The sequence below is a fragment of the Rutilus rutilus genome (assembly GCF_951802725.1).
Source record: "Rutilus rutilus genome assembly, chromosome: 19".
Taxonomy (NCBI): Eukaryota; Metazoa; Chordata; class Actinopteri; order Cypriniformes; family Leuciscidae; genus Rutilus; species Rutilus rutilus.
In genome coordinates this window covers 12463552-12482389 of record NC_140232.1, presented here as the reverse complement: position 1 = coordinate 12482389, position 18838 = coordinate 12463552, and the positions used below count along the sequence as shown (strand labels likewise).

General features: G+C 43.7%; 1 protein-coding gene across 1 annotated transcript in view; it reads left to right on the top strand.

The window, feature by feature from the left end:
* The first annotated feature begins 443 nt into the window (after positions 1–443).
* The window catches only part of ren (renin), a 38329-nt gene continuing 19934 nt past the window's right edge, over positions 444–18838 (top strand). The window contains exon 1 of the mRNA XM_084389632.1: positions 444–654. The gene's annotated coding sequence lies outside the window, so the exon portion shown is untranslated. The remainder of the gene's footprint in view (positions 655–18838) is intronic.

Genomic DNA, 18838 nt, shown 5'->3' with positions numbered 1-18838 from the left:
TACACTAGTGAAAAGAGACCAGATAAAATAAAGTTGAATATTTGAATGAAACGTTGATAAGCTGTCATCGGAGCGAGAAGAGGACGAGTCAAAGAAATAGTGATTGATGCAGACCAACGTAACTTTAAAGTGCTGCGTATTAACTTCCCTGCTTGAATATAGACTATTTTCTTGCCTTTGTGAGTCCTATTTCAAATATAAATTTGATAATATACAAGGAAAAAATGTTGCAGATTTTTCAGCGAACTTATATGAGGTTGATATTAACTTGATATTAGTAACTTTATGTGCGTGCATAACGATCTAGCCAGCTAGTCTGCACGCGGGCTAAAGCTAGTCAAATGTGACAAAAAAGCTAGCGAGTCAATGAAATATGACGCAGATTCATGTTTAATTGTCAACGTGTTTAATAAGTTGAAATATTGAGTTAATTTGTGCTTTACTGTACATGTGAATTGTTCATGAGACTGAATTGAGTATTAATTATTGGTTCTGCCTTGTGTTTTTACAAGGCTGGGTTTTTTGTGAGAGATTGTGATTCACCATCAGAAGTTTTCCTGTTCCATATCGGACACACGAGACGCAATAAGCGTATAAACACGGCGAGCCATCCACGAACTCGATTCCCTTGTTGAACTGTGCTCATCATCTCTGGTAGGATAAATCTTTTCTTTTTGTTTCGTTGCTCTTGGACAAAAAGAGCTTGGACTCATTGCGAACTGTTTTTTTTTATTATTATTTATTTATTATTTTTCTCCTCTCCATCTTCATCCAAAAGACATTGACTTTGAACTGAGCTGTCCTAAACGAACGAACATTTTCTTGAACTGAGTCAATTGATTCTGTTCGTCTGAGTCGATTCCACCATTTGAATCTTGAGCATTTGATTCACAACCTGAAAAGAATACCACAGTTTTGAGGGAAAAAGTGTTTATTTGAATTTGAAAAGTGAAATTGAGAATTCATTCTGTACATTGAATCAAATTGACTGTTTATACGAATTCTGAGTATTCAAGTGAATGCATTATTTTGTTTGAGAATATTGCTTACTGTTTCCTTGAAGTATTGAATTTTTCCAATTGTTTTATTTTTATTTTATTTTATTGCACAAAGAGAATAATCTGATTTACATCTGAGTCGAGCTGTTAAGGTTGCTCATTCAAGTACTTACAAAAGAGTGTGGAGAACAAATATTGTCACTTATTGTCCATTGCTAATTAGTTGATTACATTGTGATTTGCATATTTCAAACAACAAAAAGAAAAAAGATCATTTTACTTTAATATAAACCCTCAGTTGAATCATAAAAAAGACTCTGTTGATAATTCACCACCACTGTGCTGCCTTCCTCTCTCCAGTAGTCGCACCTATCTTCTGATCCTTTGGCCCATAGTGAAATACTCACCAGTGTGACACGCCCCACGCTACACAAGACACGTGACTTTCAAATGAAAGATTGGTATCAAAGAGCACACCTAGGTTCCTAACCAACGATGAAGACTTAACAGAGCAGCCATCAAGTGTTAGACAGTATTCTAGATTATTACGTGAGGAAGTTTTTTGTCCAATAATTCGAATCTCTGTTTTTTCAGAATTAAGTAGTAGGAAATTACTAGTCATCCAATTTTTTATATCAGCTATGCATTCCGTTAATTTTGTGAATTGGTAAGTTTCGTCTGGGCGTGAAGAAATAGAGCTGAGTATCATCAGCATAACAGTGAAAACTAATGCCATGTTTCCTAATAATATCTCCTAATGGCAGCATGTACAGAGTGAACAGCAACGGTCCTAGTACTGAGCCCTGTGGTACGCCATACTGAACTTGTGATCGATAAGACATCTCTTCATTTATTGCTACAAACTGATAACGGTCAGATAAGTATGATTTAAACCATGCTAATGCAATTCCACTAATGCCAACATAATTTTCGAGTCTATTTAAAAGAATGTTGTGGCCGATAGTGTCAAATGCAGCACTAAGATCGAGTAACACTAATAGCGAGATACAACCACGATCGGATGATAGGAGCAAATCATTTGTGACTCTAATGAGAGCAGTCTCAGTACTATGGTACGGTCTAAATCCGGACTGAAAATCCTTGCAGATATCATTTCTTTCTAAAAAGGAACAGCAGTGAGGATACTGCCTTTTCTAGTATCTTTGACAGAAAAGGTAGATTAGAGATCGGCCTGTAATTGACTAATTCTGTAGGATCAAGTTGCGTTTTTTTAACAAGCGGTTTAATCATAGCCAGCTTAAAAGTTTTTGCTACATATCCTAGTGACAAAGATGAATGAATGATATTAAGAAGAGGATCTGTGACCTCTGGAAGCATACCTTTCAGTAGCTTAGTCGGTATAGGGTCTAACATACATGTTGTCGATTTAGATGATTTAACGAGTTTAGTAAATTCTTCCTCTCCTACAGCAACGAATGAATAAAATTTTTCCTCAAGGAGACTACAATGCACTGCCTGATGCGATACTGTAGTAGACGGTTGCATAGTTATAATTTTCTCCCTGATATTATCAATCTTGTTAGTGAAGAAGTTCATAAAGTCATTACTGCTGTGCTGCTTGGAAACGTCTGAGGTTGAAGATTTATTTTTCGTTAGTTTAGCCACTATTTCAAATAAATACCTAGGGTTTTGTTTATTTTTTTCTAATAGGTTTGAAAAATAAGCAAATCTAGCAGCTTTTAAGGCCTCTCTGTATGCAATCGAGCTCTCTTTCCATGAAATGCGAAATGCCTCTAGTTTTGTTTTCTTCCAGTTGCGCTCCATTTTTCTGGCTGCTCTCTTAAGGGCCTGAGTGTGCTCGTTGTACCACGGCGTTGGATTATTTTCTTTAATCTTCTTTAAGTGCAAAGGAGCAACTATGTCTAAAGTGCTGGAAAAGAGACAGTTAAAAGTTTCTGTCGCAATATCTAGTTCTTCTGAGCTATCTGGGATGCTGAGATGATGAAACTGATCAGGAAGATCATTAATAAAGCAATCTTTAGTGGCAGAAGTGATAGGTCTATCATATTTGTAACACAGAGTCGACTTTGCAGCCTTGGCTAAATGAAGTTTACACGCTCTGCTGCAGAATTTCAACGGCATCAACATTGATTCCATGTGATAATATTAGATCTAGAGTATGATTACGAGAATGAGTAGGTCCTGACACATGTTGTTTAACTCCAATAGAGTTCAGAATGTCTAAATGCCAATCCCGATGCATCTTTTTCGTTATCTACATGTATATTAAAATCACCAACAATTAGTACTTTATCTGCAGCCAATACTAACTCTGATAGAAAATCAGCAAATTCTTTGATAAAGTCTTTATGGTGCCCTGGTGGCCTGTATACAGTAGCCAGCACAAATGTTAAACGTGATTTATCATTTACACTAGATAGTGTTACATTTAGCAACAACACTTCAAAAGAATTATATTTAAAACAAGACTTCTCAGTAATTCTGAAGATATTACTATAAATTACAGCAACACCTCCCCCTTTGCCTTTTAGACGAGGTTCATGTTTATAACAGCAATCTTGTGGGGTGGACTCATTTAAAGTAATATAATTGTCTGGTTTTAGCCAGGTTTCTGTCAAACACAGCACATCTAGATTATAGTCTGTAATCATATCATTAACAATGAGTGCTTTTGAAGTAAGGGATCGAATATTCAGCAACCCGAGCTTTATCATTTGTTCATCCGTATTATCCGTATCCGCCAGCACTTTTAAATTTGCTTTGATGTCAGGTGCTCTGGCTCCCGGCAAACATGTGACTATGGTGGCTGGTGTCTCTATTTTCACGTTCCGTGTAATAGAATTGCCAATAACTAGGGCACAATCAACAGGATTCTCAGTGGGTGTTTCACTGAGTGGGGAGAATCTGTTTGATGTTGTAATTGGAACGGAAGAGCGGTGTTTTGTTCCACGACTATAGCGTCTCACCATCACCCAATTGCCCTGCTGCACGGGCTCTACTTCAGTCGGAACTGAACAATGTACAGAGTTCACTAAGCTAGTCGCATCCAAAGCAGTATCTAAAGCCCTTGCACTCTTACAATTAACCTCGATTAAAGTTTTAATGCATTTATCACATGTAAAACCTGTGCTGGCAGAGAAGGCTATGCTATACATGTTACATAAGGTGCAGGTGAAAATAAGAGGAGAAGATGACATGACTCACCATGTTTGTTGACTGATACTCACCACAGTTTTTTGATGAACTCGTAAAAGGGTTAAGGCCATTGCACACTGAGTCCGAAATTTTCGTATGCGTTTTTTCGTGTTCGTCAGCAGTAAAATTCGTCACGCACAGAAACCTTGCACACTGAGTCCGATGCGTATTTATTAAACCTTTGCGGAAAAAAACGCAAAAAATACTAAATGGATTTGTCAAGCAGTGAGGATGAATTTGTTGCCCTCTTTCTTCTTAAAAAGAGAAAAAGAAAGAGGAAATATTGGGTCCATCCAATCCTGAGATTGCGCCGAGAGGAAGGAGAGTTTCACCTCCTTATCAAGGAGTTGCGAAATTATCCCAAACGATTCAAAATTTACCTCAGAATGTCAGTGGAACAGTTTGATGCTTTGCTAGCGATACTGGAGCCACATATTAAAAAGAAGACCACCAATTTCCGTGAACCAATCGATCCTGAACAGAAACTGGCAGTAGGCCTATGTCTATGGACGGACACACACACACACACACACACACACACAGCCGGCAGAAGTGCTGGGCAGACAGAACAGCTATATACAGGTTATATTTTATTCAGTGTCTTTGTAATCCGCATTTTGTTTTTCATACAGTACTTGTGCTGCGAGACGAAGTGTATCAACTTGACGTCATTCTGGATTTTGTCGTTCGCTTGTACGGTGGCTCTGAATTTTCAAAAAACCTCACAAAACACTGGCTGTGGATGCGAAAAACGCAGAAAATCGAACCCAATCCGAATTTTTTTTTTAACGTGCGAAAATTTTGGATGCGAATTTCGGACTCAGTGTGCAATGGCCTTTAGAAAAAAATAAAAAATAAATAAAGAGTGCACGGAAGGCGCGAGCGCGCTAGAGAATAAATAAATAAATAAAGAGCGCACAGATGGCACGCTAACAGGCTAGCGAATTACAAGCATGTTGTGCTTGCAATAACGATTTAGATTGAAGCTAGCGATGTCAGGTTAATGTGTGATGTTGATTAAGTTATATTTAGCAGTATAAATAACAAGGAATGATAGTAAATAATGATTAAAAAAGAAAGATACGAAGCTTACAGACGCAAACCAATGCAACGCAGCAGCAGCAGGGTAGACAGGAGCAATCGAGCAGCAATAGGGAGCACAATACTGTCTAGCATCTAAGCAGTGGAGTTACCCAAGCCTGCTTGAATGCAGTAGGGAAAATGCCAGTATGGAGGGATGAGTTGATGATGTGTGTGAGTGCTGGAAGAAGTGAGGGAGAGATAGCTTGTAGAAGGTGTGAGGGGATGGGTTCTAGAGGGCAGGTGGTAGGATGACTGGAGAGGAGAAGTTTAGATACTTCTTCCTCGGTTAGCGGAGAGAAGGAGCAGAGAAGTTTATTGGCTTGGGGAGAGGTTGGTCTGGATTCTTATGTGTGTGGAGCTGAGAACTGATTGCTGATAGTTGTTGTTTTGTTGGTGAAGAAGTTAGCAAAATCATCAGCAGTTAAAGAGGAGGTGGGTGGTGATGGAGGTGGACAGATGAGAGAGTTGAATGTCTTGAAGAGTGATCGTGTGTTGGAGGAGCTGTTGATCTTGTTGTGGAAATATGAAGATTTTGCGGCATGAACATCAACAGAAAAGGAAGAGAGGAGAGATTGATACATTCTCAGGTCAGATATGTCTTTTGATTTGCGCCATTTCCTCTCTGCTGCCCTGAGTTCGGTCCAGTCTTCACGAAGAACCAGAGGTTAGAGGGAGTAGCGCGTACAGGCCTGGAGGAGACAGAGCAGATATTATCTAGAGAAGAAGTTTAAATGGAGCATAAGGTATCCGTTGCGGTATTCACATCCAGAGATGAGAATTGTGAGGGTGAGGGAAGAGAAGATGACACAGCAGAGGAAAGATGGGAGGGAGAAAGTGAGCGCAGGTTTCGTCTGAAAGTAACTGGTAGGGGGGTTGGTGGTGCAGGGGTAGAGAGTTGTAGATTTAAAATAATGAGGAAATGATCTGAAACATGGAGATGTCTCACCAAAATGTTATTTGTGATGCAGTTGCGTGTGTAAACCAGGTCCAGTTGGTTGCCTGATTTGTGAGTACCTGTGGTGATGAGCCGTTTAAAATCGAAATGAGGCTAGGAGAGAGATGAAGTCTGTTGCATACGGCTTCTCTAGATGAATGTTGAAATCACCACTGTTGAAGGAACAGACATATAATCATGTCACGCTGACCAGATTTAATGAGTGATTCTTATAGAAAATCTTAAGACATATTCCCTATAAAATTTCAATATGAGGGTTCTATAAACTGAAAAGAATATATGACTAGTCATATATTAAATTATTAAAGTGTTTACATTTTTAAATCTGAAAGAAAGGAGGGAACTAACCAATGCTCTCTTCCGGCTCAGCTGCTGCTCTGGTCAAGGTGTGAAGAGCTTATCTGATTCTGGCTCCTCAGTTTAGGATTCAGCTGCACCTTTTTGTCAATTTCCACACATATTTTATTTTGGGAAGGTGGCTGACACACACCTACATTGTCCTGTTGAAGAAACAAACATAATAATGCTTGTTAGACTAAATCTAAACACATATCTTTCTATAGTTTTGAAATAAAATATAAAAGGATTTGAATCGAGGACCTAGAAAACATAGAAGTATATTTGAAGTCAATGTTTTTTTTTTTTTTTTAAATCAGAAAATAAGTAAAAACGAGAGATGGAAGGGACTTACAGATGCTTCTGTGCTCCACCAACACAGCCTCTTACTCTGACTGGACATGGGTGGTAAAGGGAGGGACTGTGCAAAGGGACTGGGTTTCTGCTGCCACAGATGGTGAGGGATTCTGCTGCTTGCTCTGCTTCTGCCTCTGCTGCTTAGGGATCCTAAAGCTTTCTCACAGTTTTGGGGAACAAGACAAGAAGGATGTTACTTGGTTGAAAGCAACTCGTTCAAGTGTTTCCGCAATGAATGGTAGGAGAGAGACAGGTCGGTAATCCTCTACAAGTGATGTGTTTAATTTTGGCTTTTTAAGCAGTGGAGTTAGAAGTGAGGGAAGAGAAGATGACACAGCAGAGGAAAGATGGGAGGGAGATGTTTCAATGGGAGGAGCGCATGTTTTGTCTGAAAGTAACTGGTAGGTGGAGCACGGGTAGAGAGTTGTAGATTAAAAGTAATGAGGAAATGATCTGAAACATGGAGAGGTCTAACCAAAATGTTGTCTGTGATGCAGTTGCGTGTGTAAACCAGGTCCAGTTGGTTGCCTGATTTGTGATTACCTGTGGTGATGAGCCGTTTGAGATCGAATGAGGCTAGGAGAGAGATGAAGTCTGTCGCATACGGCTTTTCTAGATGAATGTTGAAATCACCAAAGACTAAAAGTGGGGTACCATCCTCAGGGAAAGAGGACAGCAGCACATCCAGCTCCTCTACAAAGCATCCCAGTTGACCTGGGGGGTGATATAAGACTACAATATGGATCTTAATGGGAGTTGTAAGTGTATGTAGCAACAATGACTATGACATCCGGTCAGCTGCTTTTCAAATTAGTGAATCCTGATCTCGCAAACACAAGAGGTCTATTCACGTCCTTTACTGGCGTCTCTAAGTCTGCATGAACTGTCAATATTGCAATTTTGTGGCTCTCCAGAGAGACATTAAGTCACACATTACCCTTAAACAGAAGGAACCCTGTTGTTTAAAATCCCCCCTCTCTGTAAAAACCACATGCCTTTGAATCACGTGACCAGCCTCAAAGACATTCCACTCCACACACAAACACTCGTGGACTTTGAAACAGACATTTCCCCACACGTCATCTAATAGCAATGTTTTTGATATGTATTTTTATGTGTGTATAATTGGCCAGATAATGTCTGAGGTATCTATGCAACGTTATTATGATAATCAAAATCACTATGCTAGTGATTATGAGGAAATTATGTAACCCTGTATTTCTTTCATGCAGAAACGTCATTCGAGGTGTCAATGTAATGGGAAAAACATGTCGGAGTCGAATCTTGACTGCAAAGTACAATAATATGCATTTATTCCAGGAAATACCATATTTCTAAATATGAATGTTATTTTCGATCTCTCACATGACAGTCAAAGTAGGCGTTTCTTCACAAACAAAGAAACCTCTTCCCGCTTCAGATCAGAAGATCCGATTCGCTGTTGCCACGAAAAAGGAGACGTGGGACACTGCTCACGGGACACTGATAAAAGTCCAAACTTTCAGTTTGCTCGCTCTCTCAACTCTTGCTCTCTCACCCTTCCTCCTCTCCTCCACGCGCAGCGCTTCTCCTCCCAACGGAACCAGCTGGACAGGCTTTGCCCTTTCTTTCTCTGGGACGCATGCCTTGCGTCATGTAGAAGCTGCCGTTCTTTGCAACTAAGTTCATACTCGCCTTTCCTCTTCACAAGGGAAATGATCTGAACTTTCTCGGTAACGTTAAATTCAAGTGAGCCTTTACATCGTCTTGCGAAATAACACCTGAGGACGAAGCTAGACGCAAACCAGCCGGACACGCGCACCCCCTTTCCAGCATCACACTGAAAGAGTCCAAAATCGTGCAAGTATTGATCTCTAACAGCTGATTCCAGGTGTCTCGCTCTTAGGTCTGTGAATTAAGTTACCCTCTTTTCTCTTCTCTCGATATTCATTCTTTCTTTCTTTCTTTCTTTCTTTCTTTCTTTCTTTCTTTCTTTCTTTCTTTCTTTCATTCCGATCACGTTGTCTTACGTTCTTGTTTGGTTAAATGTTTGTTTGTTTTATTGTTTGCATTTTTACGTACGTTTATATTTGTAGCTCATATAATCTCTCTAGTTTTGCATTTATTAAAATCCATTTATACTTTTAACTGTCTCTGTGTTTGAAACCCCACCTTATGAAGTCAATGAAATAAAAAATCTAAGCTACAAGCTCGATATTATAGACTACCTTGAGTAGTTTTTAATTCATAAACTCAGAAAGTTTGATGTTCGTGGCCAGAAGATAAAACTTTCTTGGAGTTTGTAAATACGGTAATACCCTGGCTGAACTGTGATAAACTATCTTACATACATTTGCTGGACAAGTGACTGATTGATAAAAGATACCAGGCCAGCCAAGAGGTAAATACCGAAAATTGATAAAGTAAATGTATATGCGATTTATGAATTATGACCATGAGTTATGATTATTAATATTTCCAAAATTCCCTATATCCTTGAGCTAATTCGCATTTACCCAGAGTCATTTACGTTACATGTAATAGCATGATATTCAAACGAGTTGTTATTGCATAGAGACGAGAGAGTTGAGTATTTCCAATTTTTCGAAATGACAAGACCTTTACCCCCACCCCTCCCAGACTGGTGGGGGGTGTGAGAGAAAGAGAAGTTGTTAGAGAGAGCAGCAGGGGTTGCTGAGTCTTCTGGGCGAATCCAGGTCTCAGTCAAGCCCAAGATACTAAGAGTAGAATGAGATGCAAATGCTGGCATTGTCAGTCAGCTTTATTGACTGCTGACTGACAATTCCATTGAGCCACAGAAAGAGAGAGGTGTGTGTGAGGATGAGAGAATGGGGCGCAGATTAGCAGTATTGCGCTGCTTTCTGTGCGTGATGAAAGAGCGTTGTCAAGAGACAACAGGAATGTATTGAAAGCACATGATGAGTAAGGAAAATAAGATAAAAGTGGGAAAGGAAGGGGGAGAAGAAGATACTTAAGTGCCTTCCTGGTGTCCTTGCTCGGTGGAGTCGCACAGGTAGAGTTGATGGTCTTCACCCGAGTTGGTCTTCACATGAGGAGACTGAACACGAGAGCTGAACACTTCCGCTGACGCTTCCGCGACAACGCGCAAACTACATAGATATAATGGTTTCAATGCTTGAGTGAGGACAGCTGTCTCGGTCCAGCAATTAGCACAGAAAAAGCAAATAATCCGAAAATGGGAGGAATCGAAACTAGCTGTTGGACAGTGCTACGCTTAAGTACAATAAAAATTCAAACTGCAATCATTTTCAGATGCGGCTGTTATTTAAAGTAGGAACACGTCTAAATAAAATACATATTTGTGTGGTAAAATTAAAAGGTAAAAATTAAAAATAAGTAGAGAATCAAAAATAGCCTTATCTTGTGTCAAATAGTAAACTGGACAACAGGAGAACTGGATATTAAGAAAAAAACACGTGCACGCTCTTGTCGTATCCACCGACTGACCGCTTGTCCTGGCCTTGTCCTAAATCTCCTCTAGTTTATATCTGTTTTACAGTTGCTGTCTCGGCCAAGCAATTAGCACAGCAAAAGCAAATAAGCATGGGTGCTCCTTGTAGAGAACATGCAAGCACCTTTGGGGCAGACACAGGTGGTCTCTGTAGAGACTTGGGCACAGGTGTTCCCTGTGGAGACCCAAAGGGCACAGGTGCTCCCTGTGGGGACTCAGCAGCCACTGGTGCTTCCTGTGGACTTTTCTGTGGTGGTATTGCTGCTTCCACAGGTGGTCTCTGTAGAAACTTGGGCACAGGTGCTCCCTGTGTAGACCTGGCAGGTATGGGTGCTCCCTGAGAAGAAGCTTGAGCCCTCTGCTGCAGTAACTCCTGTCTCAGAGGCTCAGGGATCTTTAGCTTTGTCCTCTTTGATATGTTGTCAGGCAGTGTTCCCTGGAGAGAAGGAGCATGAGGCTTCTGCTGCTGCAACCGCTCTTGCCTAAGACGCTCAGGGATATTTTGTTTTCGCCATTCTGGGACCTTTTCTGGCATGGGTGCTCCCTGAAAAGAACATGCAAGCACCTTTGGGGCAGGTGGTCTCTGTAGAGACTTGGGCACAGGTGCTCCCTGTGGAGACCCAGCGGGCAGAGGTGCTCCCTGTGGAGACCCAGTGGGCACAGGTGCTCCCTGCGGGGACTCAGCAGCCACTGGTGCTTCCTGTGGCCTTTTCTGTGGTGGTATTTCTGTTTCCTCAGGTTGTCTCTGTTGAAACTTTGTCACAGGTTCTCCTCGTGTAGACCTGGCAGGCATGGGTGCTCCCTGAGGAGAAGAAACTTGAGGCCTCTGCTGCAGTAGCTCCCGTCTCAGAGGCTCAGGGATCTTTAGCTTTGTTCTCTTTGATATTTTGTCAGGCAGTGTTCCCTGGAGAGAAGGAGCTTGAGGCTTCTGCTGCTGCTCCTGCCTAAGAGGCTCAGGGATATCTCATTTTCGCCATTCTGGGACCTTTTCTGGCATGGGTGCTCCCTGTAGAGAACATGCAAGCACCTTTGGGGCAAGCACAGTTGTTCTCTGTAGAAACTCTGGCACAGGTGTTCCCTGTGGAGACCCAGCGGGCACAGGTGCTCCCTGTGGAGACCCAGCGGGCAGAGGTGCTCCCTGTGGAGACCCAGTGGGCACAGGTGCTCCCTGCGGGGACTCAGCAGCCACTGGTGCTTCCTGTGGCCTTTTCTGTGGTGGTCTTGCGGTTTCCACAGGTGGTCTCTGTAGAGACTTGGGCACAGGTGCTCCTCGTGTAGACCTGGCAGGCATGGGTGCTCCCTGAAGAGAAGAACCTTGAGGCCTTTGCTGCAGCAGCTCCCATCTCAGAAGCTCAGGGATCTTTAGCTTTGTCCTCTTTGATGTGCTGTCAGGCAGTGTTCCCTGGAGAGAAGGAGCTTGAGGCTTCTGCTGCTGCAGCTGCTCCTGCCTAAGAGGCTCAGGGATATTTTGTTTTCGCCATTCTGGGACCTTTTCTGGCATGGGTGCTCCCTGTAGAGAACATGCAAGCACCTTTGGGGCAGGCACCGCTGGTCTCTGTAGAAACTTGGGTACAGGTGCTCCCTGTGGAGACCCAATGGGCACAGGTGCTCCCTGTGGAGACCCAGCGGGCACAGGTGCTCCCTGTGGGGACTCAGCAGCCACTGGTGCTTCCTGTGGCCTTTTCTGTGGTGGTCTTGCGGCTTCCACAGGTGGTCTCTGTAGTGACTTGGGCACAGGTGCTCCCCGTGTAGACCTGGCAGGCATGGGTGCTCCCTGAAGAGAAGAACCTTGAGGCCACTGCTGCAGCAGCTCCCGTCTCAGAGGCTCAGGGATCTTTAGCTTTGTCCTCTTTGATGTGTTGTCAGGCAGTGTTCCCTGGAGAGAAGGAGATTGAGGCTTCTGCTGCTGCAGCTGCTCCTGCCTAAGAGGCTCAGGGATATTTCGTTTTCGCCATTCTGGGACCTTTTTTGGCATGGGTGCTCCCTGTAGAGAACATGCAAACACCTTTGGGGCAGGCATAGTTGTTCTCTGTAGAAACTCTGGCACAGGTGTTCCCTGTGGAGACCCAGCGGGCACAGGTGCTCCCTGTGGGGACTCAGCAGCCACTGGTGCTTCCTGTGGCCTTTTCTGTGGTGGTCTTGCGGCTTCCACATGTGGTCTCTGTAGAGACTTGGGCACAGGTGCTCCCCGTGTAGACCTGGCAGGCATGGGTGCTCCCTGAAGAGAAGAACCTTGAGGCCTCTGCTGCAGCAGCTCCCGTCTCAGAAGCTCAGGGATCTTTAGCTTTGTCCTCTTTGATGTGTTGTCAGGCAGTGTTCCCTGGAGAGGAGCTTGAGGCTTCTGCTGCTGCAGCCGCTCCTGCCTAAGGGTCTCAGGGATATTTCGTTTTCACCATTCTAGGACCTTTTCTGGCATGGGTGCTCCCTGTAGAGAACATGCAGGCACCTTTGGGGAAGGCACAGGTGGTCTCTGTAGAGACTTGGGCACAGGTGCTCTCTGTGGAGACCCAACGGGCACAGGTGCTCCCTGTGGGGACTCAGCAGCCATGGGTGCTTCCTGTGGCCTTTTCTGTGGTGGTCTTGCGGCTTCAACAGGTGGTCTCTGTAGAGTCTTGGGCACAGGTGCTCCTCGTCTAGACCTGGCAGGCATGGGTGCTCCCTGAAGAGAAGAACCTTGAGGCCTCTGCTGCAGCAGCTCCCGTCTCAGAGGCTCAGGGATCTTTACCTTTGTCCTCTTTGATGTGTTGTCAGGCAGTGTTCCCTGGAGAGAAGGAGCTTGAGGCTTCTGCTGCTGCAGCTGCTCCTGCCTAAGAGGCTCAGAGATATTTCGTTTTCGCCATTCTGGGACCTTTTCTGGCATGGGTGCTCCCTGTAGAGAACATGCAAGCACCTTTGGGGAAGGCACAGGTGGTCTCTGTGGAAACTCTGGCACAGGTGCTCTCTGTGGAGACCCAGCGGGTACAGGTGCTCCCTGTTTGGGACTCAGTAGCCACTGGTGCTTCCTGTGGCTTTTTCTGTTGTGGTCTTGCTGCTTCCACAGGTGGTCTCTGTAGAGACTTGGGCACAAGTGCTCCCCATGTAGACCTGGCAGGCATGGGTGCTCCCTGAGGAGAAGAAGCTTGAGGCCTCTGCTGCAACAGCTCCCATCTCAGAGGCGGAGGGATCTTTAGCTTTGTCCTCGTTGATATGTTGTCAGGCAGTGTTCCCTGGAGAGAAGGAGCTTGAGGCTTCTGCCTAAGGGTCTCAGGGATATTTCGTTTTCGCCATTCTGGGACCTTTTCTGGCATGGGTGCTCCCTGTAGAGAACATGCAAACACCTTTGGGGCAGGCACAGTTGTTCTCTGTAGAAACTCTGGCACAGGTGTTCCCTGTGGAGACCCAGTGGGCACAGCTGCTCCCTGTGGGGACTCAGCAGCCACTGGTGCTTCCTGTGGCCTTTTCTGTGGTGGTCTTGCGGCTTCCACAGGTGGTCTCTGTAGAGACTTGGGCACAGGTGCTCCCCGTGTAGACCTGGCAGGCATGGGTGCTCCCTGAAGAGAAGAACCTTGAGGCCTCTGCTGCAGCAGCTCCCGTCTCAGAAGCTCAGGGATCTTTAGCTTTGTCCTCTTTGATGTGCTGTCAGGCAGTGTTCCCTGGAGAGAAGGAGCTTGAGGCTTCTGCTGCTGCAGCCGCTCCTGCCTAAGGGTCTCAGGGATATTTCGTTTTCGCCATTCTGGGACCTTTTCTGGCATGGGTGCTCCCTGTAGAGAACATGCAGGCACCTTTGGGGAAGGCATAGGTGGTCTCTGTAGAGACTTGGGCACAGGTGCTCTCTGTGGAGACCCAACGGGCACAGGTGATCCCTGTGGGGACTCAGCAGCCATGGGTGCTTCCTGTGGCCTTTTCTGTGGTGGTCTTGCGGCTTCCACAGGTGGTCTCTGTAGCGTCTTGGGCACAGGTGCTCCTCGTCTAGACCTGGCAGGCATGGGTGCTCCCTGAAGAGAAGAACCTTGAGGCCTCTGCTGCAGCAGCTCCCGTCTCAGAGGCTCAGGGATCTTTACCTTTGTCCTCTTTGATGTGTTGTCAGGCAGTGTTCCCTGGAGAGAAGGAGCTTGAGGCTTCTGCTGCTGCAGCTGCTCCTGCCTAAGAGGCTCAGAGATATTTCGTTTTCGCCATTCTGGGACCTTTTCTGGCATGCGTGCTCCCTGTAGAGAACATGCAAGCACCTTTGGGGAAGGCACAGGTGGTCTCTGTGGAAACTCTGGCACAGGTGCTCTCTGTGGAGACCCAGCGGGTACAGGTGCTCCCTGTTGGGACTCAGTAGCCACTGGTGCTTCCTGTGGCTTTTTCTGTTGTGGTCTTGCTGCTTCCACAGGTGGTCTCTGTAGAGACTTGGGCACAAGTGCTCCCCATGTAGACCTGGCAGGCATGGGTGGTCCCTGAGGAGAAGAAGCTTGAGGCCTCTGCTGCAACAGCTCCCGTCTCAGAGGCTCAGAGATCTTTAGCTTTGTCCTCGTTGATATGTTGTCAGGCAGTGTTCCCTGGAGAGAAGAAGCTTGAGGCTTCTGCCTAAGGGTCTCAGGGATATTTCGTTTTCGCCATTCTGGGACCTTTTCTGGCATGGGTGCTCCCTGTAGAGAACATGCAGGCACCTTTGGGGAAGGCACAGGTGGTCTCTGTAGAGACTTGGGCACAGGTGCTCCCTGTGGAGACCCAACAGGCACAGGTGCTCCCTGTGGGGACTCAGCAGCCATGGGTGCTTCCTGTGGCCTTTTCTGTGGTGGTCTTGCTCTTTCCACAGGTGGTCTCTGTAGAGACTTGGGCACAAGTGCTCCCCATGTAGACCTGGCAGGCATGGGTGCTCCCTGAGGAGAAGCTTGAGGTCTCTGCTGCAACAGCTCCCATCTCAGAGGCTCAGGGATCTTTAGCTTTGTCCTCGTTGATATGTTGTCAGGCAGTGTTCCCTGGAGAGAAGGAGCATGAGGCTTCTGCTGCTGCAGCCGCTCCTGCCTAAGGGTCTCAGGGATATTTCGTTTTCGCCATTCTGGGACCTTTTCTGGCATGGGTGCTCCCTGTAGAGAACATGCAATCACCTTTGGGGCAGGTACAGGTGGTCTCTGTAGAGACTTGGGCACAGGTGCTCCCTGTGGAGACCCAGCGGGCACAGGTACTCCCTGTGGGGACTCAGAAGCCACTGGTGCTTCCTGTAGAGAACATGCAAGCACCTTTGGGGCAGGTACAGGTACTATCTGCAGGGAGTTGGGCACAGGTGCTCCCTGTGGAGACCCAGCGGGCACAGGTGCTCCCTGTGGGGACTCAGCAGCTACTGGTGCTTCCTGTGTGTTTTTTTGACTCCGCTTTCTCTGCTGTTCCATGGTTTTTAGTGTTGCATCTGAGTTCAGGTCCTTCTCAGATGCATCAGTGAAGAACAGGGATGAGGTTAGGCTCCCCTTCTTAGAACAGGCATGCACAAGAGCTCCCTGTTGGGACTTGGTGGGCACAGGTTCTCCCGGTGTAGACCTGGCAGACATGGGTGCTCCCTGAGTCTCGTTCTGCCTCCACTGCTTCGTGGGCTTCAGGGATGTGGGGCTGGGGCATAAAGTTTCTCCTGTCTCCACTATTCCCCACCACAGCCCTGAGGTGAGTTCCCCATTCTCAGGCTCCTCAGAGATGGGTTTTGAAACCTCCATTATTGCCCACCACTCGCCTGCAGCAAGGGCCATGGTGAGCTCATCTGAGAGTTCAGGACATAAGGACTGCTCTGCACTCTCAGGAAAACCGGTGGGAAAGGTTGTCATATTCATATTGAATTTCAATTTGATGATGATCCAAAGAACTGAACAATACTACCTTTGTGCAATATACAGTCTATCAATCTCTATCTGTAAAACACTGTGAAAGACAGAGAAATGGAAGAGATTAGTTGAGTAAACATATAAGAACCTGGTAGCAGTTTGTCTTAGTTATCAAAATACTCAAAAAAATTAATATTTTCTACAGTGTATGCCCATGGCTGTCCATCAGAAGTCCGAGAGCCTCCTTAAAATCTATTCAAAATGAACAATGAAGCTGAAAAAGTTAAGTTATATTTTCAATTGAACTACTAATGTGGACAACTAAGATGCATATAATGTAAAAGTATATATATATTTTTTTTTCTATCATGCCTGGTAGACAAGGCAAATTTTATTTTCGGCACGAATAGAAGAGGATGACAGCAATAAAGGCTCCATTACAGATTTTTTTTATTTGCTTTGGTATTATTTTCACAAGTAAGGTGTACATTTTCAGGGCTCGAATTTCGCATAATAATTTAATCATTCCCGCAAACATTGATTCTCTTTAGCATGTAGGTTGTATTGGTAAATTAATCCACACAGATTATAAAATCAAATCAGTCATTTTAAAACTGTCTGCGAGACGCAATTTCACAAACAGCGTGAGTGATTCAGCGGTGCTGCATCTTCTATCTCTCGTCTCTCAAAATGGGTTACACAAGGTAATCGTTAAGCGCGCTGCAGGCGGCGATAATACACTCTCGCGTTTCGGGAGTCGGGATATACGGAATTGTCACTTGCATAATCGGGCCAGCATTGCATCATGAGTAGGCCTAACTAAAGTTTACCATTTGCACGTCTTTTTAAGTCTTACCAGTTTAAACATTCACGCGATTTTAAACTATTCGGTACTTGCGCGCTGTCTGAAATATGTTTTTTTTTCTCTGCACACATACATAGAGTAAAGCCACCTCACAAACAGCTTGCGGGTAACAAAAGTTATTTTTCGTGGATTGTATCGCTTTAACAGTCAAAAACATGTGAAAATTATGTCAATTTTCGGTCTTGGTGAGTAGCCTATCCTCTAAACACAGTCGGTTATGTCTTAAATAAGCATAAATCGCACGTGACCGTATAATGAAAACAGGATCCGTGCACTAGCTCTTACAGTGACAGCAGCCGTATGTGTCTGTCATTAATTTGGTTGTCAAAACAACAAAACATAGCTTTCATTTTAAGGAATCAGGATTAATAGCCTATGTATTTAATTTAGTCAGGAGGACTAAAATACTACCCAGTGTTATTTTACATTTGATTACTTTATTCAGTCTCTGTAGTATTTCTGAATACTAGTGTTAGACCCAAGCAAAAACTTTTCTCTTTATTTCTCTTTATTGGTATCTTTATTCTATTGTATTTATTTGTGCTACTTTTTTCAATTTAATTTAAAGATTGAAATCAAGCTTCCTTGTGTTGTGTAAATTCTTAAGAACAAAATTACCCCATTGTAAAAATGCAATGAGTGAGCATACATTTAGGCGAGATAAATGTAATAATAATAATTAAAAAAAAGTCTAAACTCCCCCCTCAAATTAAACCCCCCCCCCCCCCCCCCTTTAGAATCACCTAAGGGGAGTACTAAACTCGTAGTACTATTATCACAACAGATCATCAAAAGTGCACTTTTTTTTCAAGTTTCATTTCAGTTTCAATTGTTTTAGTACAATACACAAAATCACAAAGTATCCTTTTCACAACACAAAATAACTGTTTCATCTATGTAAATATTTCATTCCCAGTAACTGCCTTTCATAAAGCTCTTACTATGAAACTTTACATTTGCATCTCTTCTCGTTCAGTTTAATAGGCTACATTTGTCTATTATTTAATCCAACTTTTATTTTTTAATGGTTTTAATGGTTAATCAATTAATCATTTGGGACACCTATAGATTTCTACAGAACTTGTTTGCAATTTCCAGTATGGATTACCAAATAGTGATTTATACTAGATGATAACCACCACTTTACAGTTTTTTTTTTATTCGCTTTGGTACTATTTTCACAAGTAAGGTGTACATTTTCAAAACTTAGTACAAAAATCCAAACTGATCACACTTGTAACACAGCTCATTCTTTCAAAACCTGATCTCATGCTTTCATTACAGTTATACACTTTTCAGTCCACATAATCATTGTTTCAAACACAAGATTATTGTAATATGTAATGAGAACATTTGGTTTAATCACAGAAACACAACAACAGTATGATCTTCTTTCAATTTAGTACTTTTAACAATCAGTTCATTCAACAGCAAACAATGCAAGATACATGTTTCAAATCACCGTTGTTGCTGAAATAATTACAGTAATACAGGCTACAGTTGCCACATTAGAAGTAATTGAATCCATAATGTTTGTAATAGTATCTATCCAGTGTGTTATCAAAAGGTGTGATGAAGTACAGCCATGAGGTTCTGTGCTAACATAGTTTGCTGGCAATACAGTAAATGATTTCACTATACCATTTGACTGAATCTATATACTGTAGAATTTTACTGCACAAATTGCAAAGTACTGCACAAATGTCTCTCTCACACACACACACACACACACACACAACACACACAAACACGCACACACAGACACACACACACACATGCGTGTGCACACACTTTGAACATCGTGGTGGTTATTTTCTATAA